Here is a 16,607-nt window from a genome sequence, read left to right as displayed (position 1 = left end):
ATATGAAGTTGAATTCATTTTTATGTACTTTCTTAATGTGAATACTATTTCAGAAATGTAGCAAAAAGTTCATGTTGATGTGCCATCTTAATATGAAAACAATTTAAAAATGTTGGAAAATGCTTGAGAAATTTTGTCTGAAAAGAAATCGACAAAAGATACATTTGGCACATTGGAAGACTCTAATCCCCAGAAATGAGTTGTAAAATAAAAATACCTTAGTGTTTCTTTGCACTTTTTGAGTTAATGAAATCCGTTTAGCAAAGTAAAATGCACATTATCATAAAAAAATTCACCACGATTTAAACTGTGCAAAAATATTTCAGTTTTTACGTAAAAAAAAAAAAAAAAAGAGGGTGTGTTTTCCAAATGTAGGGGGTATAGCTCAGTGGTTGAGCATTTGACTGCAGATCAAGAGGTCCTTGGTTCAACTCTGAGTGCCCCCTCCAGATACTTTTTCAACAGATTAAACATGCTTTTTTACCTATATGTTCATGGAAATTTTAGAACCATATGAAGTTGAATTCATTTTTATGTACTCTCTTAATGTGAATACTATTTCAGAAATGTAGCAAAAAGTTCATGTTGATGTGCCTTCTTAATATGAAAACAATTTAAAAATGTTGGAAAATGCTTGAGAAATTTTGTCTGAAAAGAAATCGACAAGAGATACATATGGCACATTGGAAGACTCTAATCCCCAGAAATGAGTTGTAAAATAAAAATACCTTAGTGTTTCTTTGTACTTTTTGAGTTAATGAAATCTGTTTAGCAAAGTAAAATGCACATTATCATAAAAAAAGTCACCACGATATAAACTGTGCAAAAATATTTCAGTTTTTACGTTAAAAAAAAAAAAAAAAAAAAAGGGGGTGTGTTTTCCAAATGTAGGGGGTATAGCTCAGTGGTAGAGCATTTGACTGCAGATCAAGAGGTCCTTGGTTCAACTCCGAGTGCCCCCTCCAGATAATTTTTCAACAGATTAAACATGCTTTTTTACCTATATGTTCATGGAAATTTTAGAACTATATGAAGTTGAATTCATGTTTATGTACTTTCTTAATGTAAATACTATTTCAGAAATGTAGCAAAAAGTTCATGTTGATGTGCCTTCTTAATATGAAAACAATTTAAAAATGTTGGAAAATGCTAGAGAAATTTTGTCTGAAAAGAATTCGACAAAAGATACATATGGCACATTGGAAGACTCTAATCCCCAGAAATGACTTGTAAAATAAAAATACCTTAGTGTTTCTTTGTACTTTTTGAATTAATGAAATCTGTTTAGCAAAGTAAAATGCACATTATCATAAAAAAAGTCACCACGATATAAACTGCGCAAAAATATTTCAGTTTTTACGTAAAAAAAAAAAAAAGAGGGTGTGTTTTCCAAATGTAGGGGGTATAGCTCAGTGGTAGAGCATTTGACTGCAGATCAAGAGGTCCTTGGTTCAACTCCGAGTGCCCCCTCCAGATACTTTTTCAACAGATTAAACATGCTTTTTTACCTATATGTTCATGGAAATTTTAGAACCATATGAAGTTGAATTCATTTTTATGTACTCTCTTAATGTGAATACTATTTCAGAAATGTAGCAAAAAGTTCATGTTGATGTGCCTTCTTAATATGAAAACAATTTAAAAATGTTGGAAAATGCTTGAGAAATTTTGTCTGAAAAGAAATCGACAAAAGATACATATGGCACATTGGAAGACTCTAATCCCCAGAAATGAGTTGTAAAATAAAAATACCTTAGTGTTTCTTTGTACTTTTTGAATTAATGAAATCTGTTTAGCAAAGTAAAATGCACATTATCATAAAAAAAAGTCACCACGATATAAACTGCGCAAAAATATTTCAGTTTTTACGTAAAAAAAAAAAAGAGGGTGTGTTTTCCAAATGTAGGGGGTATAGCTCAGTGGTAGAGCATTTGACTGCAGATCAAGAGGTCCTTGGTTCAACTCCGAGTGCCCCCTCCAAATACTTTTTCAACAGATTAAACATGCTTTTTTACCTATATGTTCATGAAAATTTTAGAACCATATGAAGTTGAATTCATGTTTATGTACTTTCCTAATGTAAATACTATTTCAGAAATGTAGCAAAAAGTTCATGTTGATGTGCCTTCTTAATATGAAAACAATTTAAAAATGTTGGAAAATGCTTGAGAAATTTTGTCTGAAAAGAAATCGACAAAAGATACATATGGCACATTGGAAGACTCTAATCCCCAGAAATGAGTTGTAAAATAAAAATACCTTAGTGTTTCTTTGTACTTTTTGAATTAATGAAATCTGTTTAGCAAAGTAAAATGCACATTATCATAAAAAAAAGTCACCACGATATAAACTGCGCAAAAATATTTCAGTTTTTACGTAAAAAAAAAAAAGAGGGTGTGTTTTCCAAATGTAGGGGGTATAGCTCAGTGGTAGAGCATTTGACTGCAGATCAAGAGGTCCTTGGTTCAACTCCGAGTGCCCCCTCCAGATACTTTTTCAACAGATTAATTATGCTTTTTTACCTATATGTTCATGGAAATTTTAGAATCATATGAAGTTGAATTCATGTTTATGTACTTTCTTAATGTGAATACTATTTCAGAAATGTAGCAAAAAGTTCATGTTGATGTGCATTCTTAATATGAAAACAATTTAAAAATGTTGGAAAATGCTAGAGAAATTTTATCTGAAAAGAAATCAACAAAAGATACATATGGCACATTGGAAGACTCTAATCCCCAGAAATGACTTGTAAAATAAAAATACCTTAGTGTTTCTTTGTACTTTTTGAATTAATGAAATCTGTTTAGCAAAGTAAAATGCACATCATCGTAAAAAAAAGTCACCACGATATAAAACTGTGCAAAAATATTTCAGGTTTTATGTAAAAAAAAAAAAAAAAAAAAAGAGTGTGTGCTTTCCAAATGTAGGTGGTATAGCTCAGTGGTAGAGCATTTGACTGCAGATCAAGAGGTCCTTGGTTCAACTCCGAGTGCCCCGTCCAGATACTTTTTCAACAGATTAAACATGCTTTTTTACCTATATGTTCATGGAAATTTTAGAACCATATGAAGTTGAATTTATGTTTATGTACTTTCTTAATGTGAATACTATTTCAGAAATGTAGCAAAAAGTTCATGTTGATGTGCCTTCTTAATAAGAAAACAATTTAAAAATGTTGGAAAATGCTTGAGAAATTTTGTCTGAAAAGAAATCGACAAAAGATACATATGGCACATTGGAAGACTCTAATCCCCAGAAATGAGTTGTAAAATAATAGTACCTTAGTGTTTCTTTGTACTTTTTGAATTAATGAAATCTGTTTAGAAAAGTAAAATGCACATTATCATAAAAAAAGTCACCACGATATAAACTGAGCAAAAATATTTCAGTTTTTACGTAAAAAGAAAAAAGAGGGTGTGTTTTCCAAATGTAGGGGGTATAGTTCAGTGGTAGAGCATTTGACTGCAGATCAAGAGGTCCTTGGATCAACTCCGAGTGCCCCCTCCAGATACTTTTTCAACAGATTAATTATGCTTTTTTACCTATATGTTCATGGAAATTTTAGAATCATATGAAGTTGAATTCATGTTTATGTACTTTCTTAATGTGAATACTATTTCAGAAATGTAGCAAAAAGTTCATGTTGATGTGCATTCTTAATATGAAAACATTTTAAAAATGTTGGAAAATGCTAGAGAAATTTTATCTGAAAAGAAATCGACAAAAGATACATATGGCACATTGGAAGACTCTAATCCCCAGAAATGAGTTGTAAAATAATAGTACCTTAGTGTTTCTTTGTACTTTTTGAATTAATGAAATCTGTTTAGAAAAGTAAAATGCACATTATCATAAAAAAAGTCACCATGATATAAACTGCGCAAAAATATTTCAGTTTTTACGTTAAAAAAAAAAAAAGGAAGAGGGTGTGTTTTCCAAATGTAGGGGGTATAGCTCAGTGGTAGAGCATTTGACTGCAGATCAAGAGGTCCTTGGTTCAACTCCGAGTGCCCCCTCCAGATACTTTTTCAACAGGTTAAACATGCTTTTTTACCTATATGTTCATGGAAATTTTAGAACCATATGAAGTTGAATTCATTTTTATGTACTCTCTTAATGTGAATACTATTTCAGAAATGTAGCAAAAAGTTCATGTTGATGTGCCTTCTTAATATGAAAACAATTTAAAAATGTTGGAAAATGCTTGAGAAATTTTGTCTGAAAAGAAATCGACAAAAGATACATATGGCACATTGGAAGACTCTAATCCCCAGAAATGAGTTGTAAAATAAAAATACCTTAGTGTTTCTTTGTACTTTTTGAGTTAATGAAATCTGTTTAGCAAAGTAAAATGCACATTATCATAAAAAAAGTCACCACGATATAAACTGTGCAAAAATATTTCAGTTTTTACGTTAAAAAAAAAAAAAAAAAAAAAGGGGGTGTGTTTTCCAAATGTAGGGGGTATAGCTCAGTGGTAGAGCATTTGACTGCAGATCAAGAGGTCCTTGGTTCAACTCCGAGTGCCCCCTCCAGATAATTTTTCAACAGATTAAACATGCTTTTTTACCTATATGTTCATGGAAATTTTAGAACTATATGAAGTTGAATTCATGTTTATGTACTTTCTTAATGTAAATACTATTTCAGAAATGTAGCAAAAAGTTCATGTTGATGTGCCTTCTTAATATGAAAACAATTTAAAAATGTTGGAAAATGCTAGAGAAATTTTGTCTGAAAAGAATTCGACAAAAGATACATATGGCACATTGGAAGACTCTAATCCCCAGAAATGACTTGTAAAATAAAAATACCTTAGTGTTTCTTTGTACTTTTTGAATTAATGAAATCTGTTTAGCAAAGTAAAATGCACATTATCATAAAAAAAGTCACCACGATATAAACTGCGCAAAAATATTTCAGTTTTTACGTAAAAAAAAAAAAAGAGGGTGTGTTTTCCAAATGTAGGGGGTATAGCTCAGTGGTAGAGCATTTGACTGCAGATCAAGAGGTCCTTGGTTCAACTCCGAGTGCCCCCTCCAGATACTTTTTCAACAGATTAAACATGCTTTTTTACCTATATGTTCATGGAAATTTTAGAACCATATGAAGTTGAATTCATTTTTATGTACTCTCTTAATGTGAATACTATTTCAGAAATGTAGCAAAAAGTTCATGTTGATGTGCCTTCTTAATATGAAAACAATTTAAAAATGTTGGAAAATGCTTGAGAAATTTTGTCTGAAAAGAAATCGACAAAAGATACATATGGCACATTGGAAGACTCTAATCCCCAGAAATGAGTTGTAAAATAAAAATACCTTAGTGTTTCTTTGTACTTTTTGAATTAATGAAATCTGTTTAGCAAAGTAAAATGCACATTATCATAAAAAAAAGTCACCACGATATAAACTGCGCAAAAATATTTCAGTTTTTACGTAAAAAAAAAAAAGAGGGTGTGTTTTCCAAATGTAGGGGGTATAGCTCAGTGGTAGAGCATTTGACTGCAGATCAAGAGGTCCTTGGTTCAACTCCGAGTGCCCCCTCCAAATACTTTTTCAACAGATTAAACATGCTTTTTTACCTATATGTTCATGAAAATTTTAGAACCATATGAAGTTGAATTCATGTTTATGTACTTTCCTAATGTAAATACTATTTCAGAAATGTAGCAAAAAGTTCATGTTGATGTGCCTTCTTAATATGAAAACAATTTAAAAATGTTGGAAAATGCTTGAGAAATTTTGTCTGAAAAGAAATCGACAAAAGATACATATGGCACATTGGAAGACTCTAATCCCCAGAAATGAGTTGTAAAATAAAAATACCTTAGTGTTTCTTTGTACTTTTTGAATTAATGAAATCTGTTTAGCAAAGTAAAATGCACATTATCATAAAAAAAGTCACCACGATATAAACTGCGCAAAAATATTTCAGTTTTTACGTAAAAAAAAAAAAGAGGGTGTGTTTTCCAAATGTAGGGGGTATAGCTCAGTGGTAGAGCATTTGACTGCAGATCAAGAGGTCCTTGGTTCAACTCCGAGTGCCCCCTCCAGATACTTTTTCAACAGATTAATTATGCTTTTTTACCTATATGTTCATGGAAATTTTAGAATCATATGAAGTTGAATTCATGTTTATGTACTTTCTTAATGTGAATACTATTTCAGAAATGTAGCAAAAAGTTCATGTTGATGTGCATTCTTAATATGAAAACAATTTAAAAATGTTGGAAAATGCTAGAGAAATTTTATCTGAAAAGAAATCAACAAAAGATACATATGGCACATTGGAAGACTCTAATCCCCAGAAATGACTTGTAAAATAAAAATACCTTAGTGTTTCTTTGTACTTTTTGAATTAATGAAATCTGTTTAGCAAAGTAAAATGCACATCATCGTAAAAAAAAGTCACCACGATATAAAACTGTGCAAAAATATTTCAGGTTTTATGTAAAAAAAAAAAAAAAAAAAAAGAGTGTGTGCTTTCCAAATGTAGGTGGTATAGCTCAGTGGTAGAGCATTTGACTGCAGATCAAGAGGTCCTTGGTTCAACTCCGAGTGCCCCGTCCAGATACTTTTTCAACAGATTAAACATGCTTTTTTACCTATATGTTCATGGAAATTTTAGAACCATATGAAGTTGAATTTATGTTTATGTACTTTCTTAATGTGAATACTATTTCAGAAATGTAGCAAAAAGTTCATGTTGATGTGCCTTCTTAATAAGAAAACAATTTAAAAATGTTGGAAAATGCTTGAGAAATTTTGTCTGAAAAGAAATCGACAAAAGATACATATGGCACATTGGAAGACTCTAATCCCCAGAAATGAGTTGTAAAATAATAGTACCTTAGTGTTTCTTTGTACTTTTTGAATTAATGAAATCTGTTTAGAAAAGTAAAATGCACATTATCATAAAAAAAGTCACCACGATATAAACTGAGCAAAAATATTTCAGTTTTTACGTAAAAAGAAAAAAGAGGGTGTGTTTTCCAAATGTAGGGGGTATAGTTCAGTGGTAGAGCATTTGACTGCAGATCAAGAGGTCCTTGGATCAACTCCGAGTGCCCCCTCCAGATACTTTTTCAACAGATTAATTATGCTTTTTTACCTATATGTTCATGGAAATTTTAGAATCATATGAAGTTGAATTCATGTTTATGTACTTTCTTAATGTGAATACTATTTCAGAAATGTAGCAAAAAGTTCATGTTGATGTGCATTCTTAATATGAAAACATTTTAAAAATGTTGGAAAATGCTAGAGAAATTTTATCTGAAAAGAAATCGACAAAAGATACATATGGCACATTGGAAGACTCTAATCCCCAGAAATGAGTTGTAAAATAATAGTACCTTAGTGTTTCTTTGTACTTTTTGAATTAATGAAATCTGTTTAGAAAAGTAAAATGCACATTATCATAAAAAAAGTCACCATGATATAAACTGCGCAAAAATATTTCAGTTTTTACGTTAAAAAAAAAAAAAGGAAGAGGGTGTGTTTTCCAAATGTAGGGGGTATAGCTCAGTGGTAGAGCATTTGACTGCAGATCAAGAGGTCCTTGGTTCAACTCCGAGTGCCCCCTCCAGATACTTTTTCAACAGGTTAAACATGCTTTTTTACCTATATGTTCATGGAAATTTTAGAACCATATGAAGTTGAATTCATTTTTATGTACTCTCTTAATGTGAATACTATTTCAGAAATGTAGCAAAAAGTTCATGTTGATGTGCCTTCTTAATATGAAAACAATTTAAAAATGTTGGAAAATGCTTGAGAAATTTTGTCTGAAAAGAAATCGACAAAAGATACATATGGCACATTGGAAGACTCTAATCCCCAGAAATGAGTTGTAAAATAAAAATACCTTAGTGTTTCTTTGTACTTTTTGAGTTAATGAAATCTGTTTAGCAAAGTAAAATGCACATTATCATAAAAAAAGTCACCACGATATAAACTGTGCAAAAATATTTCAGTTTTTACGTTAAAAAAAAAAAAAAAAGGGTGTATTTTCCAAATGTAGGGGGTATAGCTCAGTGGTAGAGCATTTGACTGCAGATCAAGAGGTCCTTGGTTCAACTCCGAGTGCCCCCTCCAGATAATTTTTCAACAGATTAAACATGCTTTTTTACCTATATGTTCATGGAAATTTTAGAACTATATGAAGTTGAATTCATGTTTATGTACTTTCTTAATGTAAATACTATTTCAGAAATGTAGCAAAAAGTTCATGTTGATGTTCCTTTCTTAATATGAAAACATTTTAAAAATGTTGGAAAATGCTTGAGAAATTTTGTCTGAAAAGAAATCGACAAAAGATACATATGGCACATTGGAAGACTCTAATCCCCAGAAATGACTTGTAAAATAAAAATACCTTAGTGTTTCTTTGTACTTTTTGAATTAATGAAATCTGTTTAGCAAAGTAAAATGCACATCATCGTAAAAAAAAGTCACCACGATATAAAACTGTGCAAAAATATTTCAGGTTTTATGTAAAAAAAGGAGGATGTGCTTTCCAAATGTAGGGGGTATAGCTCGGTGGTTCAGCATTTGACTGCAGATCAAGAGGTCCTTGGTTCAACTCCGAGTGCCCCCTCCAGATACTTTTTCAACAGATTAAACATGCTTTTTTACCTATATGTTCATGGAAATTTTAGAACCATATGAAGTTGAATTCATGTTTATGTACTTTCTTAATGTGAATACTATTTCAGAAATGTAGCAAAAAGTTCATGTTGATGTGCCTTCTTAATATGAAAACATTTTAAAAATGTTGGAAAATGCTTGAGAAATTTTGTCTGAAAAGAAATCGACAAAAGATACATATGGCACATTGGAAGACTCTAATCCCCAGAAATGAGTTGTAAAATAAAAATACCTTAGTGTTTCTTTGTACTTTTTGAATTAATGAAATCTGCTTAGCAAAGTAAAATGCACATTATCATAAAAAAAAGTCACCACGATATAAACTGCGCAAAAATATTTCAGTTTTTACGTAAAAAAAAAAAGAGGGTGTGTTTTCCAAAAGTAGGGGGTATAGCTCAGTGGTAGAGCATTTGACTGCAGATCAAGAGGTCCTTGGTTCAACTCCGAGTGCCCCCCTCCAGATACTTTTTCAACAGATTAATTATGCTTTTTTACCTATATGTTCATGGAAATTTTAGAATCATATGAAGTTGAATTCATGTTTATGTACTTTCTTAATGTGAATACTATTTCAGAAATGTAGCAAAAAGTTCATGTTGATGTGCATTCTTAATATGAAAACAATTTAAAAATGTTGGAAAATGCTAGAGAAATTTTATCTGAAAAGAAATCAACAAAAGATACATATGGCACATTGGAAGACTCTAATCCCCAGAAATGACTTGTAAAATAAAAATACCTTAGTGTTTCTTTGTACTTTTTGAATTAATGAAATCTGTTTAGCAAAGTAAAATGCACATCATCGTAAAAAAAAGTCACCACGATATAAAACTGTGCAAAAATATTTCAGGTTTTATGTAAAAAAAAAAAAAAAGAGTGTGTGCTTTCCAAATGTAGGGGGTATAGCTCAGTGGTAGAGCATTTGACTGCAGATCAAGAGGTCCTTGGTTCAACTCCGAGTGCCCCCTCCAGATACTTTTTCAACAGATTAAACATGCTTTTTTACCTATATGTTCATGGAAATTTTAGAACCATATGAAGTTGAATTCATTTTTATGTACTCTCTTAATGTGAATACTATTTCAGAAATGTAGCAAAAAGTTCATGTTGATGTGCCTTCTTAATATGAAAACAATTTAAAAATGTTGGAAAATGCTTGAGAAATTTTGTCTGAAAAGAAATCGACAAAAGATACATATGGCACATTGGAAGACTCTAATCCCCAGAAATGAGTTGTAAAATAAAAATACCTTAGTGTTTCTTTGTACTTTTTGAGTTAATGAAATCTGTTTAGCAAAGTAAAATGCACATTATCATAAAAAAAGTCACCACGATATAAACTGTGCAAAAATATTTCAGTTTTTACGTTAAAAAAAAAAAAAAAAAAAAAAAGGGTGTGTTTTCCAAATGTAGGGGGTATAGCTCAGTGGTAGAGCATTTGACTGCAGATCAAGAGGTCCTTGGTTCAACTCCGAGTGCCCCCTCCAGATAATTTTTCAACAGATTAAACATGCTTTTTTACCTATATGTTCATGGAAATTTTAGAACTATATGAAGTTGAATTCATGTTTATGTACTTTCTTAATGTAAATACTATTTCAGAAATGTAGCAAAAAGTTCATGTTGATGTGCCTTCTTAATATGAAAACAATTTAAAAATGTTGGAAAATGCTTGAGAAATTTTGTCTGAAAAGAAATCGACAAAAGATACATATGGCACATTGGAAGACTCTAATCCCCAGAAATGAGTTGTAAAATAAAAATACCTTAGTGTTTCTTTGTACTTTTTGAATTAATGAAATCTGTTTAGCAAAGTAAAATGCACATTATCATAAAAAAAGTCACCATGATATAAACTGCGCAAAAATATTTCAGTTTTTACGTAAAAAAAAAAAAAAAAAAAGGAGTGTGTGTTTTCCAAATGTAGGGGGTATAGCTCAGTGGTAGAGCATTTGACTGCAGATCAAGAGGTCCTTGGTTCAACTCCGAGTGCCCCCTCCAGATACTTTTTCAACAGATTAAACATGCTTTTTTACCTATATGTTCATGGAAATTTTAGAACCATATGAAGTTGAATTCATTTTTATGTACTCTCTTAATGTGAATACTATTTCAGAAATGTAGCAAAAAGTTCATGTTGATGTGCCTTCTTAATATGAAAACAATTTAAAAATGTTGGAAAATGCTTGAGAAATTTTGTCTGAAAAGAAATCGACAAAAGATACATATGGCACAGTGGAAGACTCTAATCCCCAGAAATGAGTTGTAAAATAAAAATACCTTGGTGTTTCTTTGCACTTTTTGAGTTAATGAAATCTGTTTAGCAAAGTAAAATGCACATTATCATAAAAAAAGTCACCACGATATAAACTGTGCAAAAATATTTCAGTTTTTACGTTAAAAAAAAAAAAAAAAAAAAAGAGGGTGTGTTTTCCAAATGTAGGGGGCATAGCTCAGTGGTAGAGCATTGAACTGCAGATCAAGAGGTCCTTGGTTCAACTCCGAGTGCCCCCTCCAGATAATTTTTCAACAGATTAAACATGCTTTTTTACCTATATGTTCATGGAAATTTTAGAACTATATGAAGTTGAATTCATGTTTATGTACTTTCTTAATGTAAATACTATTTCAGAAATGTAGCAAAAAGTTCATGTTGATGTGCCTTCTTAATATGAAAACAATTTAAAAATGTTGGAAAATGCTTGAGAAATTTTGTCTGAAAAGAAATCGACAAAAGATACATATGGCACATTGGAAGACTCTAATCCCCAGAAATGACTTGTAAAATAAAAATACCTTAGTGTTTCTTTGTACTTTTTGAATTAATGAAATCTGTTTAGCAAAGTAAAATGCACATCATCGTAAAAAAAAGTCACCATGATATAAAACTGTGCAAAAATATTTCAGGTTTTACGTAAAAAAAAAAAAAAGAGGGAGTGTTTTCCAAATGTAGGGGGTATAGCTCAGTGGTAGAGCATTTGACTGCAGATCAAGAGGTCCTTGGTTCAACTCCGAGTGCCCCCTCCAGATACTTTTTCAACAGATTAAACATGCTTTTTTACCTATATGTTCATGGAAATTTTAGAACCATATGAAGTTGAATTCATGTTTATGTACTTTCTTAATGTGAATACTATTTCAGAAATGTAGCAAAAAGTTCATGTTGATGTGCCTTCTTAATATGAAAACAATTTAAAAATGTTGGAAAATGCTTGAGAAATTTTGTCTGAAAAGAAATCGACAAAAGATACATATGGCACATTGGAAGACTCTAATCCCCAGAAATGACTTGTAAAATAAAAATACCTTAGTGTTTCTTTGTACTTTTTGAATTAATGAAATCTGTTTAGCAAAGTAAAATGCACATCATCGTAAAAAAAAGTCACCATGATATAAACTGCGCAAAAATATTTCAGTTTTTACGTAAAAAAAAAAAAAAAGGAGTGTGTGTTTTCCAAATGTAGGGGGTATATCTCAGTGGTAGAGCATTTGACTGCAGATCAAGAGGTCCTTGGTTCAACTCCGAGTGCCCCCTCCAGATACTTTTTCAACAGATTAAACATGCTTTTTTACCTATATGTTCATGGAAATTTTAGAACCATATGAAGTTGAATTCATTTTTATGTACTCTCTTAATGTGAATACTATTTCAGAAATGTAGCAAAAAGTTCATGTTGATGTGCCTTCTTAATATGAAAACAATTAAAAAATGTTGGAAAATGCTTGAGAAATTTTGTCTGAAAAGAAATCGACAAAAGATACATATGGCACATTGGAAGACTCTAATCCCCAGAAATGAGTTGTAAAATAAAAATACCTTAGTGTTTCTTTGTACTTTTTGAGTTAATGAAATCTGTTTAGCAAAGTAAAATGCACATTATCATAAAAAAAGTCACCACGATATAAACTGTGCAAAAATATTTCAGTTTTTACGTTAAAAAAAAAAAAAAAAAAAAAAAGAGGGTGTGTTTTCCAAATGTAGGGGGTATATCTCAGTGGTAGAGCATTTGACTGCAGATCAAGAGGTCCTTGGTTCAACTCCGAGTGCCCCCTCCAGATACTTTTTCAACAGATTAAACATGCTTTTTTACCTATATGTTCATGGAAATTTTAGAACCATATGAAGTTGAATTCATTTTTATGTACTTTCTTAATGTGAATACTATTTCAGAAATGTAGCAAAAAGTTCATGTTGATGTGCCTTCTTAATATGAAAACAATTTAAAAATGTTGGAAAATGCTTGAGAAATTTTGTCTGAAAAGAAATCGACAAAAGATACATATGGCACATTGGAAGACTCTAATCCCCAGAAATGAGTTGTAAAATAAAAATACCTTAGTGTTTCTTTGCACTTTTTGAGTTAATGAAATCCGTTTGACAAAGTAAAATGCACATTATCATAAAAAAATTCACCACAATATAAACTGTGCAAAAATATTTCAGTTTTTACGTAAAAAAAAAAAAAAAAAAAAAAAAAGAGGGTGTGTTTTCCAAATGTAGGGGGTATAGCTCAGTGGTAGAGCATTTGACTGCAGATCAAGAGGTCCTTGGTTCAACTCCGAGTGCCCCCTCCAGATAATTTTTCAACAGATTAAACATGCTTTTTTACCTATATGTTCATGGAAATTTTAGAACTATATGAAGTTGAATTCATGTTTATGTACTTTCTTAATGTAAATACTATTTCAGAAATGTAGCAAAAAGTTCATGTTGATGTGCCTTCTTAACATGAAAACAATTTAAAAATGTTGGAAAATGCTTGAGAAATTTTGTCTGAAAAGAAATCGACAAAAGATACATATGGCACATTGGAAGACTCTAATCCCCAGAAATGACTTGTAAAATAAAAATACCTTAGTGTTTCTTTGTACTTTTTGAATTAATGAAATCTGTTTAGCAAAGTAAAATGCACATTATCATAAAAAAAGTCACCACGATATAAATTGCGCAAAAATATTTCAGTTTTTACGTAAAAAAAAAAAAAGAGGGTGTGTTTTCCAAATGTAGGGGGTATAGCTCAGTGGTAGAGCATTTGACTGCAGATCAAGAGGTCCTTGGTTCAACTCCGAGTGCCCCCTCCAGATACTTTTTCAACAGATTAAACATGCTTTTTTACCTATATGTTCATGGAAATTTTAGAACCAAATGAAGTTGAATTCATGTTTATGTACTTTCTTAATGTGAATACTATTTCAGAAATGTAGCAAAACGTTCATGTTGATGTGCCTTCTTAATATGAAAACAATTTAAAAATGTTGGAAAATGCTTGAGAAATTTTGTCTGAAAAGAAATCGACAAAAGATACATATGGCACATTGGAAGACTCTAATCCCCAGAAATGACTTGTAAAATAAAAATACCTTAGTGTTTCTTTGTACTTTTTGAATTAATGAAATCTGTTTAGCAAAGTAAAATGCACATCATCGTAAAAAAAAGTCACCATGATATAAACTGCGCAAAAATATTTCAGTTTTTACGTAAAAAAAAAAAAAAAAGGAGTGTGTGTTTTCCAAATGTAGGGGGTATATCTCAGTGGTAGAGCATTTGACTGCAGATCAAGAGGTCCTTGGTTCAACTCCGAGTGCCCCCTCCAGATACTTTTTCAACAGATTAAACATGCTTTTTTACCTATATGTTCATGGAAATTTTAGAACCATATGAAGTTGAATTCATTTTTATGTACTCTCTTAATGTGAATACTATTTCAGAAATGTAGCAAAAAGTTCATGTTGATGTGCCTTCTTAATATGAAAACAATTAAAAAATGTTGGAAAATGCTTGAGAAATTTTGTCTGAAAAGAAATCGACAAAAGATACATATGGCACATTGGAAGACTCTAATCCCCAGAAATGAGTTGTAAAATAAAAATACCTTAGTGTTTCTTTGTACTTTTTGAGTTAATGAAATCTGTTTAGCAAAGTAAAATGCACATTATCATAAAAAAAGTCACCACGATATAAACTGTGCAAAAATATTTCAGTTTTTACGTTAAAAAAAAAAAAAAAAAAAAAAGAGGGTGTGTTTTCCAAATGTAGGGGGTATAGCTCAGTGGTAGAGCATTTGACTGCAGATCAAGAGGTCCTTGGTTCAACTCCGAGTGCCCCCTCCAGATACTTTTTCAACAGATTAAACATGCTTTTTTACCTATATGTTCATGGAAATTTTAGAACCATATGAAGTTGAATTCATGTTTATGTACTTTCTTAATGTGAATACTATTTCAGAAATGTAGCAAAAAGTTCATGTTGATGTGCCTTCTTAATATGAAAACAATTTAAAAATGTTGGAAAATGCTTGAGAAATTTTGTCTGAAAAGAAATCGACAAAAGATACATACGGCACATTGGAAGACTCTAATCCCCAGAAATGAGTTGTAAAATAAAAGTACCTTAGTGTTTCTTTGTACTTTTTGAATTAATGAAATCTGTTTAGCAAAGTAAAATGCACATTATCATAAAAAAAGTCACCATGATATAAACTGCGCAAAAATATTTCAGTTTTTACGTAAAAAAAAAAAAAAAAAAAGGAGTGTGTGTTTTCCAAATGTAGGGGGTATAGCTCAGTGGTAGAGCATTTGACTGCAGATCAAGAGGTCCTTGGTTCAACTCCGAGTGCCCCCTCCAGATACTTTTTCAACAGATTAAACATGCTTTTTTACCTATATGTTCATGGAAATTTTAGAACCATATGAAGTTGAATTCATTTTTATGTACTCTCTTAATGTGAATACTATTTCAGAAATGTAGCAAAAAGTTCATGTTGATGTGCCTTCTTAATATGAAAACAATTTAAAAATGTTGGAAAATGCTTGAGAAATTTTGTCTGAAAAGAAATCGACAAAAGATACATATGGCACAGTGGAAGACTCTAATCCCCAGAAATGAGTTGTAAAATAAAAATACCTTGGTGTTTCTTTGCACTTTTTGAGTTAATGAAATCTGTTTAGCAAAGTAAAATGCACATTATCATAAAAAAAGTCACCACGATATAAACTGTGCAAAAATATTTCAGTTTTTACGTTAAAAAAAAAAAAAAAAAAAAAGAGGGTCTGTTTTCCAAATGTAGGGGGCATAGCTCAGTGGTAGAGCATTGAACTGCAGATCAAGAGGTCCTTGGTTCAACTCCGAGTGCCCCCTCCAGATAATTTTTCAACAGATTAAACATGCTTTTTTACCTATATGTTCATGGAAATTTTAGAACTATATGAAGTTGAATTCATGTTTATGTACTTTCTTAATGTAAATACTATTTCAGAAATGTAGCAAAAAGTTCATGTTGATGTGCCTTCTTAATATGAAAACAATTTAAAAATGTTGGAAAATGCTTGAGAAATTTTGTCTGAAAAGAAATCGACAAAAGATACATATGGCACATTGGAAGACTCTAATCCCCAGAAATGACTTGTAAAATAAAAATACCTTAGTGTTTCTTTGTACTTTTTGAATTAATGAAATCTGTTTAGCAAAGTAAAATGCACATCATCGTAAAAAAAAGTCACCATGATATAAAACTGTGCAAAAATATTTCAGGTTTTACGTAAAAAAAAAAAAAAGAGGGAGTGTTTTCCAAATGTAGGGGGTATAGCTCAGTGGTAGAGCATTTGACTGCAGATCAAGAGGTTCTTGGTTCAACTCCGAGTGCCCCCTCCAGATACTTTTTCAACAGATTAAACATGCTTTTTTACCTATATGTTCATGGAAATTTTAGAACCATATGAAGTTGAATTCATTTTTATGTACTTTCTTAATGTGAATACTATTTCAGAAATGTAGCAAAAAGTTCATGTTGATGTGCCTTCTTAATATGAAAACAATTAAAAAATGTTGGAAAATGCTTGAGAAATTTTGTCTGAAAAGAATTCGACAAAAGATACATATGGCACATTGGAAGACTCTAATCCCCAGAAATGAGTTGTAAAATAAAAATACCTTAGTGTTTCTTTGCACTTTTT

The 16,607-nt window shown here is 31.0% G+C and overlaps 20 non-coding genes across 20 annotated transcripts; all 20 read left to right on the top strand.

Moving 5' to 3' along the window:
• Positions 1-890: 890 nt before the first annotated feature.
• Positions 891-962, top strand: TRNAC-GCA (transfer RNA cysteine (anticodon GCA)). Its single transcript has one exon. It is a non-coding gene; the product is annotated as a tRNA-Cys (tRNA).
• A 436-nt stretch (positions 963-1,398) lies between these two features.
• TRNAC-GCA (transfer RNA cysteine (anticodon GCA)) lies at positions 1,399-1,470 on the top strand. Its single transcript has one exon. It is a non-coding gene; the product is annotated as a tRNA-Cys (tRNA).
• A 435-nt stretch (positions 1,471-1,905) lies between these two features.
• TRNAC-GCA (transfer RNA cysteine (anticodon GCA)) lies at positions 1,906-1,977 on the top strand. Its single transcript has one exon. It is a non-coding gene; the product is annotated as a tRNA-Cys (tRNA).
• A 435-nt stretch (positions 1,978-2,412) lies between these two features.
• On the top strand, positions 2,413-2,484 carry TRNAC-GCA (transfer RNA cysteine (anticodon GCA)). Its single transcript has one exon. It is a non-coding gene; the product is annotated as a tRNA-Cys (tRNA).
• A 1,463-nt stretch (positions 2,485-3,947) lies between these two features.
• TRNAC-GCA (transfer RNA cysteine (anticodon GCA)) lies at positions 3,948-4,019 on the top strand. The gene has a single exon. It is a non-coding gene; the product is annotated as a tRNA-Cys (tRNA).
• A 444-nt stretch (positions 4,020-4,463) lies between these two features.
• Positions 4,464-4,535, top strand: TRNAC-GCA (transfer RNA cysteine (anticodon GCA)). Its single transcript has one exon. It is a non-coding gene; the product is annotated as a tRNA-Cys (tRNA).
• Positions 4,536-4,970: 435 nt separating this feature from the next.
• TRNAC-GCA (transfer RNA cysteine (anticodon GCA)) lies at positions 4,971-5,042 on the top strand. Its single transcript has one exon. It is a non-coding gene; the product is annotated as a tRNA-Cys (tRNA).
• A 435-nt stretch (positions 5,043-5,477) lies between these two features.
• On the top strand, positions 5,478-5,549 carry TRNAC-GCA (transfer RNA cysteine (anticodon GCA)). The gene has a single exon. It is a non-coding gene; the product is annotated as a tRNA-Cys (tRNA).
• A 434-nt stretch (positions 5,550-5,983) lies between these two features.
• Positions 5,984-6,055, top strand: TRNAC-GCA (transfer RNA cysteine (anticodon GCA)). The gene has a single exon. It is a non-coding gene; the product is annotated as a tRNA-Cys (tRNA).
• A 1,463-nt stretch (positions 6,056-7,518) lies between these two features.
• TRNAC-GCA (transfer RNA cysteine (anticodon GCA)) lies at positions 7,519-7,590 on the top strand. The gene has a single exon. It is a non-coding gene; the product is annotated as a tRNA-Cys (tRNA).
• A 437-nt stretch (positions 7,591-8,027) lies between these two features.
• TRNAC-GCA (transfer RNA cysteine (anticodon GCA)) lies at positions 8,028-8,099 on the top strand. Its single transcript has one exon. It is a non-coding gene; the product is annotated as a tRNA-Cys (tRNA).
• Positions 8,100-9,038: 939 nt separating this feature from the next.
• TRNAC-GCA (transfer RNA cysteine (anticodon GCA)) lies at positions 9,039-9,110 on the top strand. Its single transcript has one exon. It is a non-coding gene; the product is annotated as a tRNA-Cys (tRNA).
• Positions 9,111-9,550: 440 nt separating this feature from the next.
• On the top strand, positions 9,551-9,622 carry TRNAC-GCA (transfer RNA cysteine (anticodon GCA)). Its single transcript has one exon. It is a non-coding gene; the product is annotated as a tRNA-Cys (tRNA).
• A 444-nt stretch (positions 9,623-10,066) lies between these two features.
• TRNAC-GCA (transfer RNA cysteine (anticodon GCA)) lies at positions 10,067-10,138 on the top strand. Its single transcript has one exon. It is a non-coding gene; the product is annotated as a tRNA-Cys (tRNA).
• A 442-nt stretch (positions 10,139-10,580) lies between these two features.
• Positions 10,581-10,652, top strand: TRNAC-GCA (transfer RNA cysteine (anticodon GCA)). The gene has a single exon. It is a non-coding gene; the product is annotated as a tRNA-Cys (tRNA).
• A 954-nt stretch (positions 10,653-11,606) lies between these two features.
• On the top strand, positions 11,607-11,678 carry TRNAC-GCA (transfer RNA cysteine (anticodon GCA)). Its single transcript has one exon. It is a non-coding gene; the product is annotated as a tRNA-Cys (tRNA).
• Positions 11,679-13,154: 1,476 nt separating this feature from the next.
• TRNAC-GCA (transfer RNA cysteine (anticodon GCA)) lies at positions 13,155-13,226 on the top strand. Its single transcript has one exon. It is a non-coding gene; the product is annotated as a tRNA-Cys (tRNA).
• Positions 13,227-13,661: 435 nt separating this feature from the next.
• On the top strand, positions 13,662-13,733 carry TRNAC-GCA (transfer RNA cysteine (anticodon GCA)). Its single transcript has one exon. It is a non-coding gene; the product is annotated as a tRNA-Cys (tRNA).
• A 957-nt stretch (positions 13,734-14,690) lies between these two features.
• TRNAC-GCA (transfer RNA cysteine (anticodon GCA)) lies at positions 14,691-14,762 on the top strand. Its single transcript has one exon. It is a non-coding gene; the product is annotated as a tRNA-Cys (tRNA).
• A 442-nt stretch (positions 14,763-15,204) lies between these two features.
• Positions 15,205-15,276, top strand: TRNAC-GCA (transfer RNA cysteine (anticodon GCA)). The gene has a single exon. It is a non-coding gene; the product is annotated as a tRNA-Cys (tRNA).
• The last annotated feature ends 1,331 nt before the right edge of the window (positions 15,277-16,607 follow it).

The sequence above is a fragment of the Ranitomeya variabilis genome, chromosome 1 (assembly GCF_051348905.1).
Source record: "Ranitomeya variabilis isolate aRanVar5 chromosome 1, aRanVar5.hap1, whole genome shotgun sequence".
Taxonomy (NCBI): domain Eukaryota; kingdom Metazoa; phylum Chordata; class Amphibia; order Anura; family Dendrobatidae; genus Ranitomeya; species Ranitomeya variabilis.
Note: the sequence above shows the minus strand (reverse complement) of the source record. Positions and strands in the feature narration are given on the sequence as shown.